Here is a 24,478-nt window from a genome sequence, read left to right as displayed (position 1 = left end):
TAAATGACTGAATATTTATTTTTGAGAAATATTTTGGGTGATAAAAGTCTACTAATGTTTTATTTACAGGCTCTTGATGATTTGAGAGGTGATGAACAATTATGAAATCATGATTATATCAGTAATGCATTCTATATAATGACTTCAACGTAGCTAAGAGGGGATTCTGGCAAACTTAAGAGAAGAGTTATTTCACCCTTCATGTTTACCTCAATTATAAAGTTGTATCCATCACGAACTGGATTCATTTATTTTAGTTTACAATGACAATAGTATCGATAATTGTAGTAAGTATATATTATTAAACATAAATAAATGTGTTATAATATATTTAGTACATGCATTTTATTTTATAACGATCTAATTTTTAAAATATTGATACAATTAATAGGAGTGGACATCATATTGTTTCCATTGAACCAGAATAACACCATCTGTTTATAAATAAAGAATATAAGGTGTCATTTCAAGTTGAAATTTTTGAAAAAATAAAATTTGCAATTCCTAGCGCACAAACCTACAAATTTTATTTCAATGTATAACATGCGAAATCTTTACTAATATATTCTACTTATATTAATGAAAAGGTTTATAATATTCATTATTTAAAATATGCCATCTGAGTCAGATACAGAAAATTCATATAAACATACTTGGGATACTTAGACTTGTGAACTCTGCGATGGTTACTTTTCACTTGTTATTGTACCCCTAACAATCGGTTGTACAGGAAGGATGTGTCTATATGAGGTAGACTAGGCTCAGAAAGTCAAGATACTTTTCACATAGTTCTCTAAATATAACCCGCCATGTTATGTAGGTTAAGTTGTCACTTAATTGATTCACTAATTTGGTATAAATCTGGAAGATGACATCCTTGAATTTCCTTGATTTCTTCTATATCTTTATTTCCTTTGTATAAAAAACAATCAATGTTTAACTAAAAGTATAATTATATAATACCTTTAGAGTTTAGATCCACAATTTTACAGCCTCAATGACATTTTAGACTAAGTAATAAAAACGCCTTCAGTTATTATCACACATTCTTTCAAATTACTTTATTGTAGCAGTTTCAAAAGATCCTATGTACTATGTTGCTGTGATATAAGGCTATTTGAAGTGCATGTCTATATAATAATAGTTAAATGAGTTAAACGTTAGTTGAAAACACTTTATTTTACAACAGTCCACAATGTCTTTTGTAAACACTCAAGTGCATTAAAAGCTGTCATACAATTCATCAGGAGTAACTCTTGACGTTTAAATTGAGAAATGGAGCTTTAAGAGAGGTAACGAATCTCAAATATCGGTGGCACGAGGGTAGCATAATTTAGGAACATCCTCCGTATAACGTAAGGAGCTTAAAAAAAACAAATACTAGTAATTGTAATATTTTGTCTTGTAATGTAAAAAGAGAACTCACAACTTATTTTGAATTCACAAAGCCTTTGTACACGTGTAGGTATCTATATCAAACTTGTTTACTTATTTGAAGGATGAAAGTGAGAAAGATGGAGGAGTTGGTACTGTGAAGAACAATATATAATTGGATGGATCTTTCATACAATGCATTCCGATATATGGATCCACATCCACCAATAATTCCCTTTCCTAGCAGTTCATATTATTCCATTTCAATATGCTTCTAATCTTCTTTTCAATGTCATGTTCTGTTAAAAGGATCTCGCTTCTTTATGCCTTTCACATCAAAGTTGTGATAGTCACTTTTGACCTCGTTAATCATTGTCTTTATGCTCAAGAATACATCAATTCCTCCATATTTTCTACATAATCACCATTTACTTGATACTTCTATAAGAACTAAGAAGTTCCATAAAAAGACAGTATAATTGAATGAAAAAGCTAGTGAGAAACAGAGAGAGCCTCTCAGAAAAACTATTTCATAAATAAGAATCTTTCAGTGTTCTTGGCACAGAAATCACTTATCTCAATCACATTTATATCAATTTCATTTATATAAACTGGGCACTTCAAGCTCACCCCAGATTTCCTTATTATTTATCGTTAGAAAACAAGTCGAATATGATTCTAGACTCTTAAAATTAACGTTCCACTCTTTTCTCGGTAGTTTTTTCTGCAAAGCATATTCTATTCTGCTTCTAACATATAAATTGTTACTGTATCTTGTATGAAATCATCCCATACTTATATTAAAGAACTGAAGAACTTTAAAGAGAAAAATATAATGGAAAATATATTTAGGAACAAAGAACTTTTTCATATTCCGCCCACAGCTCCTTCATTGAAACTCATGAGCTCTATCCTCCTAGAGTTAGCTCTATATTGTTTCCTACTCTAAGAAAGCTATTTGCTTAATAAGAGTCCTTAAGGGTCCTTAATGTCTATACCAAACGAATCACGACTTATATCAATTTCATTAATAAGTTTGAAGTCGTGTTGTACAGTTAATTTGGGCAATTATACAAGCCTCCTAACTCCCAATTTCATTAGTGCTCCTAAGATATTTTACCTTTTGGAAAACAGATGGAAGTTGATTTGAAACTCTCAAACTTAATACACCCTTCTCTTCTCGATATTTTTGTATGCAATGCATCATTCTATTATGTTAATACATATAAATAGTTATTGCTGTAAAGTGATTAAGTGTTTGAAAAAATATAATTTATCCCTTAACTTATGTTGACTTCTATTGGAATATCCGAATCCATTAAAATTTCCAAATTTGTTTTATCTGGAATCCTCTTTTTAATAATTTGCTTCCCACCACCATATTGGAATATGACTCTCGCAAATATCTAGGAACAACACACAAATAAATTAATTAAGGGTAATAAATAAATGCCGACCATGAGTTGTTTTATTGAATACAATATTTAAAATGTCTCAACATACTACAACAAATATTTTAGTATTAGTTTGACAAATAATATAAAATATATTCTGAAAATTCATTATTTTATCTATTTATGTTATTGATTCCTTCGGCTTTATTTTGAGAATACAAATGTCCATTATTGTTATTGTTTTAACAAGTTGGACGAGTAGAAGTTTTAAAATCATTCTTAATATAAGTTGTAGAAATATTATTGGTCCTTATAACAAACTATGCAACTTATAATGAAGAGAGAATAGACAAAATCATAGAACAAAAGAGATTTGTTCAATGCATCATATTCGGTTGTGTTAGTAAAATAATAAAATGGAATTCTATATAAATTATATTCAACATCAGTGGCAAATTAAGATCTTGTTGTTAGTTTATGTTTTTCACAAGATCATTTTATGTTTATTAGAAATTCAAATATTACAACTATTCTTTATATATTATTGATTTCTACGATAATGGCTTTTTATTACAAAATATACTTAATATGAAGACTATGATGAATATCCCCTATCAAAAGAAAATATATAAAAAAATAATCATAAGCAACTTAGATGCACTCGTTCAATATTACATGGCAAATAATAGTAGGCTACCGTATTAAATTAACTTAGCCATTCATTTTTAAATATATGAACTACTTTTTTTCCATACTTACACGCATAAAGTTTAAAATATAATCTAAGTCTCCTTTATTTATGACCTAGGGCATGTAAAACTCTTTTTTTATTTATTAAATTGATGATAATCAAGAAATTTACTTCAACATGATAAACTAAAACTTAATTTAAGACCTTATGATACCTTTAAATTCAACGGAGTTTTTTTATTAATAATATTCGAAGACAATATGACGATAAATAAAATACTATAGAAAAAGTTCACTCTGGTTGATTAAAAAATGTGCAAAAACCTACTAAAAAGTGATATACATTTATTAATAAAGCAAAGTTTGTATGTCTATCTACGCCACATGTTGAGCGTGCGCTAATATTTTAGAACTGTATGACTACTTGATCTTACAAATAAATAAATCAATCAATCTGTTTAAAACAAGGGGATCACATTTTTTTTTTTTATTAAAAAGCCTTGTATGTATGTCTGTATTATTTTCTGATTTGTCAAAGTCTAATAACTCCAACTAAAGGCGAGTACTCCGACTAATTTTGAATATCTATAAAAGATGATTAAGGGAAAAATATATAATGATTGCCTTACCAAAACATAAGAAGTTAAAACAGAAAGGGAGAAGTGGAATAATCCAGTTTTTACAGAAGGCTTCCAAGTTTTTTATGAGTCCTTTCATTAGCTTAAATAGAATAGCTTAGCCACATGATCAAGCTGCGTAAGTTGTGCATAGCATCCCGGAAATAAGTGACTTGATTTTATAATAGTCCACAAAGGTTCGACTCCTTGCTACAAACCAATTAGAAATTGATCGTGGCAAGTGAAGTAAATCACAAAATTGGCTAGGAAATGAAAAGTCATTTTTCCTATTGTTAAAGGAATTATATTTTCAGACGGGTACTCAGACCGGTATTTCGCTAAAATTTAATTTTATTCCAGGATTCAGGTAAATCCTTATTATTTTTACGAAAGTCTGATTTATATCAAAAAATGGAGGCAAACACGATGCTAATAGAATGTGAAATAGATATTAATTTTTAGATATGAAAACAATATACACAAATGAGTAATTATTAATAAATCATAATAATTGTGAATAAAATATCATTTTTGCAAGGACAAAAGTATAATAAGTATACTAATAAGTGTTGCAAAATATATATCTATGGTGATAATATATGTGTGATATTAGATTATCACATCCTATTTATCTAAAAATATCAAAATTTTATCCTTTAAACCTGTTTTCAGTATCAAAACATATTAACCAACCGCTGAAAAAGCTATTTCTGATTCCATAAATGTGAGTAAAATGAATCTCAATAAGCTTGTAATTCTACTAATATTTGGTTATGCTTGAGTATTGTTAAATGTTTTATTTATACTATAAATCAATAAAAATAATTCATTTATTATATATTGGAATTCCTTAGTAATTTTTCCGATCATAAAAAACAAAACAATCCTCGGAGAGATTCCTTATTAATAATATTTCGGTTTTACAAATCTCTAGGGATGCTTGATGTTCTCTTTTTTTCTTTCTTTTTTTTATTACGGAAAGTACTCAATCTGCTTTTTAGCTCTTTTCTGGATTTTTGTTTTTTTTACAAACAGCGAAAACGTCCCTCTCTAGTATTCAGAATACTCATGTTTCAGGATTCATGAAGGGATTTTTAAGAAAATGCCCGGAGTTATTTATCATATCCTCATTGGGATGATACAGGTGATTTATGGATGATCCTTCTAAAAGACAATGTATTATTTATATACTTCATATTAGTCAATCATTTATTTTTCTAAACAAATATAATATATAATCTACAGATTATATATCATTGATCTGTTAAATATTATTTCAAAGAGCATAACTTTGGGGGCAGATGTACCATCGATAAGAATCTTATCTGATATATATATACGGAACTCCTATTCTTGTATGTAGACAAAGATATTTCATATGAATGTTATATTTGTATTTATATACATAAATATCTATACTTACATATACATTCCAAAAATTTGTCTTTATAAAGGACTACCAATTTGTTAACGAGCTATAATTAATGAGTCCCTTGAAGTTTGAAAAAAGAGAAATATAGATTTGCATAGTTAATTGCAATGATAAAAGTATGTGATAAAACATTGGTGTCTTTGTAATTGTATGTAATTCATTCCAAGGTTAATTCGTTCTGCATATCGAATGGATATAATTTATCAAATCACAATAATGAACGTCTAAAATAAAGCATTGTAATAAACATTCGTTAGTGAACTATTTAAATATTATATATAATTTATGTAGTTATGATTAATTACTTGCAAGAATAAATACTATCATTGAATCTCGAAACCTGTCCCTTTCTAAGAAATGATTGTAAAATTCCAAAAATCAAAGGAAATAAACATAATTAATGCAAATATTCACCACCATACTTATACAGTTATTTATTCTTTTCCATCAAAGCCTAACGTAAGTATTTACATACATACTTCCTTGTCCTGTTTATCAACACCAACCTTAAAATGGATACTTTCGTTATACGTATAAAAATTTATTCGTCCTAAGTAGTTGTTTCATATGATATTATAATTAATTATAAGAGAATACTTTTTTCCTGTTTTATTTTTTAAATTGTGAATCTAATCTCAAATTGGCATTGAAGAAAATAATAGTACTTTTTTATGAACTGTTGAGGCTAGATTATTTTCTAAAAATGTAAATCAAACAAGATATGTTACTTTGCAGAATATGTATGTCATTTTACGCTCCCTTTCCATATCTTTTTTTATATTCATGCAATATATTCTCTGAAACCTCGATAGTTTATTTCAAAATTTGTTAACAACTTAAAATAGAATGAAGTATCACTCCAAAAAAGTTGGACACATGAACTATATAATAAATTTAAAAATAAAAAAGAAGTTGATGTGAAAATAAGATTCATACAAGATTTACAAGGATATTTTAGCTTGTATGGTATTAATTCTTCCCAGGGAAGTAACGGAGGGATAGTTAGAATTTGGTATAATATATAATCTAGTTAGCCAGAAAAAGCCTGAAGAGTCAAAAGTAAAATTACTCAGTTAACAAAAACTACAAACTTAAATTTATTTCCAATTATTGGTCTTTTTTTTGAAAATAATTCGAGATACAGACGTGTGTTGATGCTAAAAACTGATACTTTATTATTTTTGCATGTAATTATTGGATTTATTTAAGAGTTTTTGAAATAAAAAGCTACAATATCCCAAAACAGGGACTAAAAAATGTAAATAGTAAATGTGTACTGTGTTAATTTTTATGATATCCTTATGTAATATGTTCAATTACGTCGATTGTTCTCTTTTCTCTGGATGAACAAATGATCCCATCAGTAGACCTAATAATTGAGGTTGATAACGTTGAAGACACTAGTAATAGGCAAAAATAGGAATATTAGAGATTTTATTACATATATGTATAATATAGTATATGTTATTGGAACAACATTATATAATTACGAATACATTTTTGCAAAAGGTAGGTAAATCATACAAAGAGGTTCAGTGACAATAATTTTCCTCCGTCTTTCTATACTCGTAAGTAGTTCTTCTTTTGGACTGGAGACTGCAGTCCAGTTCAGTTCAGTCCTACATATCATTTGTAAAACGTATAAAGTTCAGTCCTTTATGACGTCCCTCAGCCTTATGTTTTCTTTTTTATACATCAGTACTTGTAATGACAGTCTGAAGGACTGTCTGTCTTTAGGACCAGTTCTGAGAACTGATAAGACCATTCCTAAGACTGAACTGCACCGAATAAATAGGTATTGACACAACATCACTCCTACTTTTACAAATTAAGAAGGGTATACAGTAGTTATCTTCACCCCTTTTGGAGGAGTTATTTTTATCTTTTAATGAAATCAACAACTTCATTATTATATGAGAAACTTTTTTAAACCCTAAGTCTCGATTGTACAACATCCTATCTTTTTATATAAGGAACTCTTCTTTCAGTTTTTGTATCATAAGATATCATTGAACGTCGTTTGGCAATGGTGTATATATGATTATCTGTATTTACCTCCTGTCGTTCTCATTATCATGATTATCTTTAATGCATTTGTCATTGACAGAAAGATGACTCCTGTCGTCTTAAATGTGTTGTTGTATAGAGCAAAGATAATAATAAACTAGATTCAAATTTGTCTGAAGGTATATATTGTAAAATATACAAATGTCTGAATACCGGGTGTAAATTTAATTCTAACACAATTGAAATAAATGAAACTTTTTTGTTCATATCTTTTTAGCAAATATTACTTGATCATTTTTTTACATATCAAAGGTTAAATATCCTGTAGATCAGGTACCCATATTAGAATGATAGATCGTCGCCTAATTAAAAAAACTTACATAGACGAAATATTCCCTGATACCCACGAATTTTAGTCGAAAGAAATAAAACATTATCTAAAAGAAACAGCAAACGAAACAATTACTTACAAAACGATAATATGCATTCCTATAGAAGAGTGATATGGTGGAGGGATTATTTTTAGATAAATTTCCCAATGTTTCCAAATAAGCTTCACGATATCTCTCAACGACAGGTATATTTGTGTCAAGCAAAATAATTTTATCGACAAATGGCGATATTGTTTTTAGACACGGTCATCTTTTAGCAAAAAAAAAAAATGTATAAATTCATGAATAAAAGTATTTTATAAGCCGTTTATATTTTATGTCATCCTTTCTTTTTAAGAAAAGTTCAATATAGTTATCAATAAGTTATTTGTGCCCAAAATAAATTATTCAAGAATAAAATATCGAAAAAACTTGAAAAACGACACTTGATACTAAATACCAAAGCTTAAAAAAAATCCTATCTCACACTTAAGGGTGTGGAAAAGGAAGATTAAATAATTTTTCATCTAAATTAAAGGGAAAAGAGTTATAGCAATTGCAAATTATTTATGACTCAACGTAATATTAAAGGAAGTTGATGTTAGGCGAGGATGGAGGCCAAAAGAGCTCCGGGCAATAAAAACCATTTTCGCCCAAGAATGAATCGGTGACTTCACCAGTTTGTGCAGGGGCTACCTCCTTACATAAGAGGAGACATTCTATTCTTTATACAAATGACCAAGATATTTTTATCCCTAATTAATTTTCACACCTTGACATAGGCATACAGTATACTTGAGATCGGATTGTGGATTTGTATTGCGAAAAAGTGAGAAGATTTTTGCATTTTTTTGTGAATGCAAATAAGAAGCTTTTTTTTGCGATTCATCAAACTTCTAAAAAAATTATCTCAAAAAGTGTGTCATAATTAAATTTATACCCGGTAGATCATTTATTTATAATTTATCAAATGATTTTCCTAATCAAAAAGAGTACTATATTCTTCTGAGACATATATATGCTATATGTATAAAGGTAATATTTATTTGCAATTATTTTATTCATAAAATATTGGAAACGAGAGATAATTGCATCAGTTCATTAATAATACATTGAAACATATTTATGTATTTTTGTACAGATTAAATGCATTTTTAAGCTTCCATTCTCACACTTGTGTATAAAATGAATATGGTTTACAAATATTATAAGAAACTAATGACAGATGTGAACACTTTTAAATCATAATTCATTAGCATATGCGAAAAAATTAACAATTGCTTATGATTTTCATATAATAATACGTAGCTATGATTTAGAAGTTGAAATTCATTAAATTTCAAAACAAGGTTCAAATTATTATATTCCTTTCAGCATTGAATTGTATTATTTATCAAAAATTCCTACATTTCATAATTTTTAATAATTACGAAGTGGCCCATTAAAATCTGAACACTTTAAATTTTAAACTTCAACAAGATATAATATAATTTATTAAATAAAATTAGAATTTCAACAAAATGTATATTATAAATATGGTTATCTGAGGTAGTCCTCTGTCATGGCCTCCCAGTGCTGACTGAAAGTAGCTTTGAGGACCTCAATGTTTGGATTACGGACACTACAGGTCTTTCGTTCGACCTTCACACAAAAAGTGTAGTCAAGGGGGTTGTCATGAGGTCTGTAGGGAGGCCATAAATGTCACAAGAGTTCAAAAGAAATGAAAGAAACAGATTCAAAAGAGTCTTAAAATAAGAAATGGGTTTCTTTCATTGCTGGTGTCAAAAGTGGCCTCACCACCTTCACAAGCCTCTTTCCAACCACTTTTTTTATAGTTTTCTGGACAGTCTCGTGTGAACCCTAAAGATCTATTTCATGGGCCCTCATCGACTTGAGGGGATTGGCATGGGATGTTTTCTTTAACTCCTCGGGATCCAGTTAGTCCTTTTGACAGATCCCTTCTTCCTCTCCAACGTTTCGGACTTACTGACGGCGTAGACGATGGTCATAGAGACACTAAAACTGCTTGGAGTGCAGCAATGGAAATTTGTCGATCACGTTTAAGTGTCATTTTCTCGGCTTGTACTTAAATTAGAGAGCTTCGAAATGTTTTATTTTGTAACTAATGGCTTATGCTTTAATATATGGAAATATGATTTAATTTCAATCACTCAACCTTAATTAATTATTGAATTAGTAAGTGTTTAGATTTTGATGGATCACCCGGTATAGTAACTATATAAATTAATGTATCTTAACTATATAACATAAAGCACTTACAAAATAATGTTGACGAAAAGATAAGACTCTTTAACGGAGTTGAACAGGAAATTAAGTTAAATATGTATTTAATTTTTTCAAATATAAATCATTATTCAAAAAATTTTCACAACTCAACTTTCAATGTAAACATTTGCTCATTCTTCTAATGTTTTTATTTTAATTTATTTTGTAGCAAAATATGTCTCATTAATACAAATTATATTGACGTCATAAATGTACAAGCAATTTCTTTCATGTTTCTTTTGTACTAAGCAAAAGGAAAATGGCTTCATTAAAAAATTAAGTGAAAAATATAGTTACAAAAGAATTTTTGAGTAACATTATGTTTTTCATATTTTTATATCAACCAAGCTCTACACTATTGTGAGACTGTACAGCTTTTGCAAAGGTATAGTATGAGTATTGGAGATTAATTATAAGAAACATCGATAAAAATTTTATTCCTCATAAACTATTACCATACATTAACATCACAAAAAAAATTACGCAATCAGATCTCTTAACTGTATCTCTCAACTTTTCGCCAACAAAGAGAAAAAAAGAGGCCCTAGATTATATGATAGTTAAATAATTACATCACTATCTCCAACAATTGGACTATTTTCTATTGAACTATAGGGTAATATTCCCTAATTAACAAGAAATATTTTGAGTACATTCAGAGCACTAATATGAGGCAAGGCGCTTTGCAGTTTTATTGCATTTTACAAGAAGAAAAAAATACGTACACAAATTATACGGTAAATTGTAAATTATTACCGATATTTTATTTGCCTCAAAACAAAACCCACTTACAGTTACCTTAATGACATATTGCTGGTGTTGTGTTGATCCTTATTTAGGAACAAAAAAGTCCAGTTCAGTTCGTTTCTGTCCAGTTGAGTCCTGCATATCAGTCGAAAAGCTAACAAAGTTTTTTCCTTGAATTGGTTCTAGTACTCAAGGACTAACCGGACCTGTCCAAAGACTGAAACGAATAAATAAAGACTGATACAACACTACAGATCACAGTTTTTCCTCCATAATGTAACTAAAAATAGGTCAGTTAAAATTATTTTATTCAATATATCTTTATTTTCATAGTCCTATAATTGGTTAGATGGAAATGCATGTATTAAGTATAAGTAAATATTATAGTATTGCGTTTACTCCATCTAACGTAGGAATCTTTTTGAGAAGTCAATATATTGAAAGTATATTTTTTTAAATATGGAACAAACAAGGAGCGAACCTATGCACAATGAGTTGAAGAGAATTATTTTTCACGAGCGTTACGTCGTTCCATATTTTTTTTTTTAATTTAATCACTGAGCTAATTTGAATTCAACCGGTCAAGGCTCAGTACACTGATAATTTTTGACGTTGGCCTTTTTCCCCATTTGGGGGAAAGGTTGAGAATTGGAGTGAAGACTCTTTATGTCGATTGTTGAACCAAATTTTTTAAAATAATTTAACATTTTTTCAGGAGTTGTTTTTCACAAGGGTGCCGACCTTGCCGAATTTGCAAGATTTGCAAATGATCAAAACAAACGAATTAACTAATAGGTTAATATATTTCAAGGACGATATAAAAATAAATAATGATTTTTGAGTTAGATAAGCAATACATTTAGACAAATAAATTTAATCAATTAATATAGATTTTGATCGAATAAAAAAATATTAATCATACGAATTTTCCTTTACTCGAGTGTAACGATTTTATTCTTTTTTGACCAGTAGATGTCTAGTGAAGTTATTGCTCTTTGATGCTTATCAACAATTATGTCAAATCTTACTCAAATATCGTTAAAAAGTTTGAAACACTTTAACCTTTTTAAAAAGAGAAAAATAAAAAATGTCACGCCTCAAAAGGCCTACAATAGATTGTTTGAAACAAGATACCTGTTGATATTAAGTTTCAATAATCCAGTCTTTAAAAAAAAATACCTACTGAGGCAACATGATCCATTTCTGTTATGTGACTGAATTGCCCATAAATTCATTTGAAGTCTACCCACTACTGGAAAAGTTGTAACTTATGTAATATTTAAAATATATGCATATATAGAAACGAAAAATTAAAAACAATTTAAATATTTATGAAATTTTTTATTTGCCGAATCAATTAAAATTTTCCTTATAATAACATAAATAAAATATTTATAAATCTCTATCATGCTTTGTAGACATAGTATAGCTGTTCTATCAATTGCTTTAATATCAATCATGGAATGCAATTTAGATGTTAACATTATCGATAAAAAAAGAAATATACTTACACAATTACTATAATTGAATTTGAGTTTGAGGGCAGTACGTTGACATTAAATGTTACAATAAAAGTTAATATATTGATTTGTTTAAAAAAAATTTCATTGTAGTATAATGAATAATTCTTTTTCAAGGTATAGAAATGTGTTTAGTAACGAATACATTTTTGTATCGTTAAGTCATGTTTATATTCTTTGATAACGTTTCGACGTTATCTACGTAGGTATGGAAATGATAAACATTTTAATTATCAACTTTAGTGCTTTGAACCTCTAAGTTAAAAAAAGTAAAAACCTTAGGAAATCGTTAGATGCACGTCTTAAGTCAGAAGTATTTGTCTATTAATCATAAATATTGAAATTTATTTATAAAACAGTTCGACCGATAAAATTTTCTAATTTCGAAAAACCTTTTTCTATTATTTGATATGAGTTGTCTATCCAAGGAAATCCCAGGGAACAAATACACTTCCCCTTTATACCATTTTTAAAATTTATGAATCCATAATAAGGAACTTAAAATTGCTCATATATCGGTTCTTGTAAGCGCTTTCTTCACGGCATCATTTTCACAAATAATAGTATTAGTAAAAAGAAGAACATTATTTTTGTTCGTAATGTTGGCTATAGTATTGTGTATATTGCTTTTGTCTAAGTAAGATCTGTTTACGCTAGATGGCATTAGAAAGATAAGACTTGCTACCAAAAAAATCTTAGACAGTTTTGTGATTACTTGAGTGTGCATCAAAGATGGACAAAATAGAGAGAAAATACGCTATATTTTACAGTTTTGTTTGATAAAGACGAAAAGGTGTGACAGGCGGCTGAAAAAAATGAATAAATTGTATGGTTTGGATACTGTAAGAGCCAATCACGCTCAATAATGGTTTTGTCAATTCCGTTCCTGTAATTTTGATGTCAAGAATGTACGAGGCACGGGAAGATCAATTGTCAAAATTTTTGCAAAAATAATGGAAATTGTTGAGTCCAACCGTCATGTGAGCACTGCTTTGATCGCCGAGAAGATAAACATTAATGGAAGAGAAACAAATCTAAAAAATAATTATATATAGTCAGTACACCAGCTGAACTATTTGATTAAAAATTAAATTAGTATATCCCTCATGAAGTAGAATAGTTTGCCAATAATCCTCATTTAGTTCTAAGTTTTTATTATTCTTTTAAGCACTGAAAACCTTGATAATCGATATTGATTGTTGATAACATTACTCGGCTATATCTAAATGTGTTTCTTTAAAAAAATCAAATTATGAATTCATTCACAATCTGCCTACACCACAAAAAAAGCATTAAAATTTAGTATATTTTTGTAAATTAAAGGAGTTTTTGTCTCTGGGGACTCATTCTAAACCATAATGTTTATTGATATCTGTACAGTATACATTTACTAATTTCAGATGATAACAATATATATTATTAAATTAAGACCCATAAGAAATACCCACACATCTATATCTCACGTATTGCTGCATTTTCTAAAATCAACCCTGGTCTTCTTTCCCTCTGAAATTATTTGTTGAAATGTGACTATGCATTTTTTCTTTTTCTGATTACTAAATTAATGGCTAAAAGAGAAAAAAAGGAGGCAGTAGAACTTACATGGTATGAAATGAAATCCCTCTTGAGATTGGGATCCATAACTCGGGATTGGTATTCATCAATAAAGAAGAGTGCATGTGTGGGAAGGAATCCCTGGCCACTAGGATTTGCTCCGAGGACTCCGACACTAGGGGTCTGCAACGACGATTCATATTGTATTTATTTAGTTTGAAATAAGGATGCATTAAATAAAGTTAGACTGAATGGATGTCTAGATGAGGGATGCTCATAGTCCAGAATAAAAGGTTAATTATTCTTTGTAATTTTCATTCTATGATTTCCATTAAAGACTTTATATATCTTGATGCATCCCCAGAGTTTCAGATATGGATGAATCAATTAATATATTTTTAACTAATGACAAAAAGTGTTAATGGTGAAATTTTTCATGCTATTGAGTTAGAAATGTTATATATCTTTTAGATTTCTACAGATTGCAATTTGTATGTAATTATTTCAATGAAAATAAAGATATATTAAATAAAAAATGAACTAATTAAAAGTATTTAATTACGCGAAATTGTACTAATATCTACTTTGTACTTAATACTGGCCAACAGGGGCGTTTTAATTGTAAAAAAGTTGCAATTTGACATATTTTTGTTGAATATTATATAAAAATGCATTTTTTTTGGTATGTTGCATGTATGCAATAAAACATATTTAAGGGTTAAAATAATACTAAGTATTGTCCTCCGTTCCCCCTAACTTTGAAAATTGATTTTTTTCCCACCAGGAGTTAGAACTATCATCATTCACGTAAGCAGATATAAGATCTATTTGGATAAATCATATTATTAAATATTCCATTAAGGGTTAAATTCTTTATAAAATTGATATTATACAAAACAGCCAAATATGAAGAAAAACATAACAAAAAAATCAACGACGGGTCTGAACAAAACATGGCTTGAAAGTTCAAAAGTCAAGGAATGCATTTAAATACATACATCGGTATTCAACAACTTTACCTCCACAAAAACTATGCTCTAAAACGTAACGAGTTAATACCTACAGAAATTCCTATGTATACACGCCCTTTTTAATTCAATAATTATTCCATGATGTGCAGTAAAGAGAATTCAGTAGCATAAATATATGTACATACCTGTACAATTAATATGAAAAGTAAATTAAAAGTCACGCTCTGTTTTTCCAATCTAATTACATGCTTCATATTCTGAGGGGCAAAAATTAGAGGGGTTTTCGAGTGGTCAACAATATCCCAGTGCATTATTTGTTGTGAGCAACTAACAAAATGCTCTAGTACATTTTTGATTTAACATTTGCATAATAAAGATACTTTGTAATAAGCCAATTCCTTCTTCATTTTATAGTCATGGAATTCTTTTTTTGTTGTTGTTGTTGTGGTTGTTTGGGATAGGCCTAGAAATAAGATGTCGAGATAACAACGAGCCTCATAACTTTTGTAACCTTTGTTCATTATGGGGTCCACCCTTTGTCTTGAATGAGTTTTATTTACCTTTATAGTCGTTATGTATCAGTTATTTTAGTTCAATGCTATACATAGTTTTATAACATAAATAATTCTACGCACAGGTATAGGCCTCATAAACATGAATAAGTCAATGTTGCTCATTACAGCATAGGATAATTATAAATCAGGATTATCTTTCTGAATTAATTTTGAATATAATTTGGTTTTTATAATTTATTTTATATCATATTTATCCGCAGCAGGTGACCAACCTTTTTCCGCCACCTGGAAGCCATCATTACGGCTAATGCCGGCTACCTGAATGATTAAGAGATCTCAGACCCACATCTATTTATATTATTAACTTTATTGAAATTCTATTGTTAATAAATAAATTATATATTGTTGAAGTTTAAAATTAAAAGTGCTCAGATTTTAATGGACCGCTCAATAAATATTTTGAAGGCTTTCAATGATACGAAAGAACATTTTCACCGACTTCAATGAAGAAATGCCATGTTAAGGGTAATTATTGGGCATATTTATAAATAAAGTCTACCAATCTTTTAAAAAACTTGAAAAAACTTCATTAAATCGTTAAATAATTTAAAAAAAAAGACTTAATACACCTTAATTCAATAACTCATTATAACTCAGAATTTTCATCATATTCATAAAAACACATCTAAAATGGAAAATATAATCCCCTCCGGCTGCGATGTTGTCGTGCCAGTGCTCCCAGAGCTTCTTGAGTTGGTCAAACAGCTCGTTTTGCTCACCCTCTTCATCGCCCGCTGCACAGCAGTAGTAGCTTCCTCATGCCCCCCCCCCAAACTCGTCATTCGAAAGCAGATTCTTCAACTTCCGGAACAGGAACGGTCACAGAGGTTCAGATAAGGGCTGTAGGGGCTCTGTTTGACCGGTTCCACGTCCCTTCGGATCAGAAACTACCTTGTTTCAGCGGCAGTGTGAGGACGGGCATTGTTCCACATCAGGAGGCAATCTTTCAGGTGAATCCTGTGCTGTTTGAGGTTGATGAAGCGTTTCCCAGTCGTTTTCAGGTACTCTATCATGGTGTCCAGGTCAGCTGTGGTCCCAAGAGATAGTGCCTGGGTGGAAACACGCTTCGGTTTGCAGGTAAACCCTACAAGGATGAACGTCTTCCTCGTCGTCAGCTTCACATGGGGGTTGAGAACCGGGCCGCCGTACCTAAATTTTGACAATTATCACATTTTGACATTCAAATGCCAGATTTGCAGGCTGGAGTAATTTATATAAAGATTTTTGAATCAAGTAATATCTTGAAGAAATGACTCTTGACTTGACTTGGACAAGAGTATTTAGATTCTTCTGCCAAATACATAGCAATACTTCATTATTTTCTTTAGCCTTAATGAAAAAGGGTGTTTATTCCATAGATAAGTATAGATTGCTTGAGGGCGTTGTCATTGCATAATCTCGTTTCAGCTTCTGTCTGGGAATAAATAAATCAAAAATTTATGTTATATTGAACTACTTAGAGAAAAAAACAAAATAAAACAGCATTGGTCGTAGGGTTTTAATAAGAATACATTCTATGAGCTGTGTTTAAGCATAATTAGTAAATACTATTTACAAAATAGTATATTTATTTAATTTTGAAGTTTTAGATAAATAAATAATTCAGCAAAATGAATATCAACAAATTATTTTATTAATTAATGTAACAAGTTACGATGTCTGTATAAGGTGCAACTTGTATAATTTTTTTGAACAAGTTGCTATTTTTTTGTTTTAAAATGATTTTTTTTGTAAATTATTCAACTAAAATGTTTCATCTAATATCTGAGACAAAATTGCACTAACCATTTATTCAATATTTAGCTATTTATTTTTATGTTTATAACAATTGTATCTTTTTTAATTCGAATAAATTATAAACTTTTGTTTTGTTAAAAATATTTTTCTTTAAACTGTTGTTTGATGTATGTGCTACAACTTTTATTAAATTAGCTTCTTCTTTTTTCTCTAGGCATTCTGGGATTTACAAAAACAAATAACATAATGTATTTATAATACAAGTCACGAATAACCGTATTGATTCTTGAATCGGTACCAAAATATTTCATCTATCATCACACAAAATTGAATCAATCTAGCGTTAACCATCTGTTCACAATTGAATCATTTTTGTTATTACTACTGATGGCTAATAATAACTAACAAGAATCAATGTGCATAGGTTTGCACCCCGGTCATTCCTAGAGAAGGAAATATACAGAAAGTATATGGACTTCAAAGACGATTCCCAGGTCAGGTGGAATTAATGTAATATTATAATGTTTCCTTATACTGAATCAATGCAATGACCAATGAAAGGAAATTTTAAAATAGAGAAAACTCAATTCACAATAAAACTATTCCCTAACAACAGCTAATGTGATCTTAAACTAAATAAAACTTTGTAGCTTAATATATTCGCTAAGGCTTATTCTACTAAAATTTGTTATTTATTCCTTTTCCAAGATGGCCGACATCAACACTGCTGACGTCACATGAAAACGTTCTATTTGAATTTTAGATATTTGTCTTTCAATTACTTATAGTAGGTACATGAGTGTGTCTAGTTGATACGAATACCATATACTCAAATATTTAAAGGATGTGAAGAACAGCTCCTTGTCACGAGATGTTTGTATATACTTTGTACTTATTTATCAGTAATCTATGGTTTGGTATACATAATAATAAATAAAGATTCCCTCACGGTTCAACCAGTTTACATTGACACCTTATTCAGCTGCTAAATACATATGATTGAGCATTTTTATTATGTTACATTAGACAACTTGTAAATAACTCCTGTACTTATATACATTATTTCGATTCTGTTAGCACAAAGGTAATAAAGGTTTTATTTGGAAAATTACGTTTTTTTATTTCCCCCCATGTATCTATATCTAAGTGTACACAAATTGGTAATTGAGATGTCTTCTCAACACAAAATATAATTTATGAGTCTTCATTGAAATAAATATGTGTAATAGGGTGGAGTTTATTTCTTAAACTTGCAAAATGTTATAATCTTCCAGTCTAAATTTTTTATTTTCCCTGAATATTTTGTACGCAAATTTTGAATTGTTTAAAAAAATATAGAGATATAGCTCAATATTGTATTTTAGTATTAATATCATATAAATATTTTTTAAATCATTCAAAATTTAGATAAAATTTGTGTTGTACGGTAATTCATGGGTTTTTTAATTTTTTTCGAAAAAATTTAATTTTTCAAATTTTAAATATAAAAAATAAATTCTCAAATTTCAACACTCCGTATATATTTTTTTTTTTTCAAAAAATAATTTCTGGTGAATAGGCATGTGAATTTTTTTCCAAAAACTTAAATATTTCAAATTTATATTTAAAAAAAAATAATAATTAGAAATTTCATTTTTGAACTTTTTTTCAAAAAATTTAATTTTTTGTTCTGCAGCGAATGTATTTAGCACCGAATTTGACAGCGTGCTGTTATTCACAAAAAAGAAGATTTTTTTGAAAAAAAATACAAAATTGAATTTCTAATATTTTTTTTTTTGAAAAAACTGACTCATTTAAAATTGTTCTATACCAACTCTATACTCTACTTAGTAGCTCCGAAGGTTGGAAGTTGGTTGTATGGACTGTAGCCCCTCCTAATCAAGGAATCATTGATTTTTACTAAAAATTTCCTCCAAAAAAGAGGGAAATTTTATTTTATGAAAAGGGGTCCACAAATTTATAAAGGTAGCCACACCCAAAGCTAAATTACAACGGGTACCCCTGTAACCGCACGTGAAAGGCCAAAAATGAAATTTTTAGTTGAATAAACACCAAAAAGTACCGAAATACTGATACCTATTTTGTTAGCGGAACCAGTAAAAATATTGGTGTCGTTACAAAACTAGATCGAATGAATTTTTTTTGGGGATAAACATTTTGATAACTTAAAAAATTAGCTCCCCCCTAATCTATAATTATCTGACTTATTGAATAGATGCATCTGCATCGTACACGGAATTTTGCATCAAAAATATTTAAGTCCATTGTAACTGTGGATATATTGATGAAGATAATAACATGAGTATCAGCTTACCCATTGTTACCCATATACATACATTCATTATTATAAAGATCGTATACCCACAAATATAGGTGGTATAAGAGTAGATAACAAGTTCCATGATTGCCCCTCTCTACAACTAGGTACAAAAAAAATAATATTTTTATTTTTCAACTTTGACCTCTTCATTAGACTATGTACAATGTTAATAAAGGAGATGAACTATACTTTGTATGTTATTGCGTGTAATTACATGAGTATATAGGTCCTTGTCATCCTGAGGAGGTCGTGTGATCCCAGAGTTTTTCTTCGGATTAATAATGGGCTTTTTCATGCCGCTAATTACATTGTTTTATGGTCAAAAGTCATTTTTATAATAAAGTATGAGAATTTGTCCATATATATATATCCACAATGTATGTACATACCTATATTTATGTTTATAAAAAGAACTTATTTGAGGTGTTAAATATTACACGAAGACAAGAGATGTTTAAATCCATTTATTTTACGCATCAAATATAAAGTGAACAAACCTCAATATCAATTTGGATGAACCATTTTGATATTTTTCATGAAAGAATCTGTAAGTTTATTATTACCAACACCTGCTAGATAATGTTAGTATGTAATTACCTATTATCTTAAATCTGCTTCTTATTTAAAATCAGTACTTCATTTAAAAAACGAGTTTACATGCATACACACATTATGTGTTCTGTCAACACCTAAGCCAACTGAAATAATTGTTCTCAAAATTGAGTTTGGACAAAATTTGTATTTTTTCACGAAATATATCCATTTCTATTGACAAATTATTCTGATTCATCCTAATAAGCTCATAAAAATTTTCTTTTAATTAGTAAAAATTTATTGTCACAATTTAACGAATTAGAAATTGATTGATTTTATTTGAAAAGCCATATCGGGAACAAAATAAGTTTCATTATTCAAATAAAGGCACTACAGCAGTGGTTCCCAACTTGTGGGTCATGACTCCAATTGGATTGCCTGCCAATTTGCATGGGATTGCTTATAGCCTTCTAAGAAGTGCTTGTATGATACCGAAATGCCTTGTTATTTACTCTCCTCTTAATATCAACATTCTCTAATTATAATAGTTAAATAAACAATTATTTTTATTGTAAAATTTTAGATTGCCTCAGATGAATCGGGAGACAAGTATAAGAAAAAGAAAAGATAGTGAATAATTTTTACTTTGATACTTGAAGCAGGAATTGAAAAGCCACAAAGTGTTGTTTGCAAAGAAATTATGTCAGTCTAATCGATGTTATCAAGGTGCCAAAAAGTTTGGGAACTTCTGTTTTGCAGTATAAATAAAATTTTTTACTGTAGTTAACTGATACATCAGTGAACTTTTTGCATTTGCAACTAATAAACTCCATAACTTTTCGTCGTTCCGAAATATCCTCGTCAAAATTGTGTGTTCAATATTTTGTACGTTCGGTATTTTGTCCATTTGAGGTTGTGTACGTGCAACGTTTTGACCTTGAAAGTTTTGTCTTTAGACATCATGTCTGAGTACCTGTAATAAAGAGTGAGTGGCCCACAAAACTTTTTTCTTTTGATTCGCTATAAAAAAAAGACAAATGGAGATGTTTCAATATTTTTTTTATATTTGAAAGCCTGAACATTCCGGTTAATAATGGAGCACCATTTCATTTATATGGCCGCCGTAACTGGCCTTACAGTACCCCATTCTGTAGATCGAATTTTTCAATACTTTTTCGATTGTGTGAGCTTCAATAGCCCGATAGCGCTCACCATTGACCTTAACGGCAGCTCCTTGCTCGATGAGTTTTCACTTACACTTTCGGCAACAGCAGCAATGTTTTCGATTGAGTGCAGTGGACGAACACGTGAACGCGTTGTTTTATCCATTAACGAACCAGTTTTGCGCACAAATTTCATAAATTTATCCACAAACTACCTGGAAGGCGCTTTGCATAATTTTTTTGCAGTTTCATTTGAAACCTCTCCATTTTGGAAGTAAGTCTTCAGTATTTCCCAATTTTCTTTGAGCGTAAATTTAACTATTTTGTAAGCCGGAGACCTTTTACAAAATATTAGACACAATGAGAATGTTATTACGGCTGTCAGACGTCAAAATGCAACTGCTAGATGGGCCACCCTTTATTAGGTTAAGTAAAAGGTTCAGAGAGTTTTTCGCAGGATATTTTTAGTGACCTATATCTCATGATTAATACATTGCATAAAAAAGGTTTCAAGTATGTTTAAAGGTTCAACGTACAATTAAAAAAAAGTGGGTTTACAGTTTGTGTTTGGTGAAGCTAGTTGTGTGTTACAGCGTTCCAAAACTGAAGTAAAAAAGAGAAAAATCGATACATTTATAGGAATTCCTACGACCAAGATGAAAAGGAAGAGCAGGTTGCCAAAAAAAGGTTTTTTGATGGACCCAATGCAGTGTCGAATGCAACAGCAAAGCGGTGGTTCCAACGATTTTGTTATGGGGATATGGTGGTTGAAAATGTGGGACGCTCTTGTAGGTCAATCATCAAAAATGTTGACAAAATTATAAAAATCATCAAGTTAACCTGGTATGTAAGCACTTAGTCCGTAGCCCAGGAACTGAACATTAGCCCCTAAACCATTTGGAACCGTTTGCATAAGGCTGCTCTTAAGAAGAAGCTTGATGTATGGATGTCAAACGAATGGACGCAATTAATCTTTTGGATCGAATTGATGTTTGATATTATTTACTGAAACTTAACAAAATCGATCCATTTTTTAAGCATATGAGGATTTGCGATAAAAAATGGGTCACATACGAGAACAACAGTTGAAACAGATCGTGATCAAAGCACGGTTAAGTATCTGAAACGATCGCCAAGCCCAGATTAACAGCCAAGAAGGATATCCTTTGTGTTTGGTGAGATTGGGAAGGAATGATCCACTATGAGCTGCTCTCATCGGGCAACCATTCAAATTGGAATTATATTGTCAACAACTGACCAGATTGAAGTAGGTGATCGAGCAAAAGTGGACAAAATTACTTTAAAAATGGTATTTTATTCTATCAAGACAACACCTGGCCACACACATCTTTAACTACGCGCCAAAAGCTCTGAGAGCTTGAATGAAAGGTTTTATTGCACCCACCGTTTGGTCCAGTCCTGGTACCGAGAAATGATTACCTTTTCAAACATTTGAAAATTTTTATTGATGGTCCACAACGGGATTTAAAAGAGGCTTGTAAAAATAAGCTGGTTAAGTTTTTTACCAATAGGAACCAATACTTCTTCAATCGTGGAATTATGAAATTGCCTTCAAAATGGGCAAAAGTTATATAACAAAACGGTGCATATTTGATTTAAATTGGATAATCCAAACTATGTTAATTTTATTACGAAAATAAAGTACTAAACTTTCAGAACTTTTACTTCACCTATTGTGTCATAATATGATGTAAAAACTACATTGGACATTTCTTCTTTTTATTCAATACTCTTTCTATATTTGACGCACCTCATTTGACAAAAGAAATATGATGGATTATTTATACGTCAACATATCATCTGAAATTGTGTATATAAGTGATTATTTTTTCCTCACATAAGGAATCATAAAACAAACTGTCCCTTATTTATAAAAAGTTACATGTTGTGAATATTTCACTAACTAACACTGATTGATTGTTTAGCATAACATTACATATTTTGCTTTGGTCTATGAATAAGCATATTTTCATATTTTTCAAATGGAAAGGGATTTTTTGTGTAGTGAGTAATCCAAAAGTCATGAATATTTTAAAATCCATTGTAAAAATTGAAGGGAAAAAATTAGCATAATTATTATTATGCATAGTTCTAGTCCAAAATGGTAGTACGTGGAGAATATAATATTTCATTTGTCTTTTTTTTAAACAAAAAAAAAGCTGAATATGAGATTTATGAAGATAAGATGAAGCATTTAGTGATTGAGTTACGACATGCAATGCAGAATTGAGACCAAGGAGAGAAGATTTATCGTTCCATTTATATTCAAATGCATATTTTTTAAGTATAAAAAGTTATGTCTATGTACAAACATCAAAATCAGATCAAAATATCATTCTGAGATACATAAAAAATAAACTGTTGAAACAGAAAAAGAACATAAGGGAGCCTCATGTTATTTGTTGATGTGCCTCAATTTTAACTTTATTTTCCTGAAAAAAAGAGAATGAATAATATAGAAATGATTCCAAGTAGTAAATATATCGTTGATTTTATATTTACAATATGTTGAACTATTTTGTCGTTGAATTTAAAAAAAAATATTCATATAGAAATAAAATCTAATAATTTAGTAAAATAACTTATATTAATTAACTCTGTGTTGAACTTTATAGGGTTAATATGACCTTTAAAACCTCTATTTTCATGAAATGAACTCTAAATTTTACATTTATATCTCGATGAAAGGTGCAGAGCCTGCACATTTTCTAGCCACATATTTCAAGGGTTGCAAAATTTATGATTTTTTAAATTTTATTCACCATTTTTTTTCTTGGCGATTATAGTAATAGAAAAAAGTACCCATTTGGTCAAAATATGAAATTGAAAAAAGACTACATGGAGTATTCCATGTTTAATATAGGAACAAAAGTTCCTCAATAGTCATAATGAAATCTTCAGTCTGTTTGTTACAAATGATTGATTAGATTTACTCAATACACTTTAATATTTTGGTTGCAATTGTTGTTCTTATATTCACATTAAATAACTAATTAAAAACATATTGTCTATGTTGATGAGATAATATCTAAAGATCATTTTAGATACCATCCCTCCCACCCCTCCCTCCTCAAGAAAGAAACATTTCTTACAAAAAAATTATACTTATGTAGTCCGGTAACCTTGTAATATAGTAGTGCTGGGACACTGGATCATTTAAAATGG

At 29.6% G+C, this 24,478-nt stretch overlaps 1 long non-coding RNA gene across 1 annotated transcript; it reads right to left on the bottom strand.

Annotated features, from left to right (window-relative positions):
• Positions 1-279: 279 nt before the first annotated feature.
• Positions 280-1,394, bottom strand: LOC121120997 (uncharacterized). The gene is made up of 2 exons (XR_005865316.2): positions 964-1,394; positions 280-912 (listed from the first exon to the last, which is right to left on the bottom strand). It is a non-coding gene; the product is annotated as an uncharacterized lncRNA (long non-coding RNA).
• Between the last annotated feature and the right edge of the window lie 23,084 nt (positions 1,395-24,478).

Source organism: Lepeophtheirus salmonis, chromosome 1, assembly GCF_016086655.4.
Source record: "Lepeophtheirus salmonis chromosome 1, UVic_Lsal_1.4, whole genome shotgun sequence".
Classification (NCBI taxonomy): Eukaryota; Metazoa; Arthropoda; class Copepoda; order Siphonostomatoida; family Caligidae; genus Lepeophtheirus; species Lepeophtheirus salmonis.
This window is presented reverse-complemented; position numbering and strand designations above follow the sequence as displayed.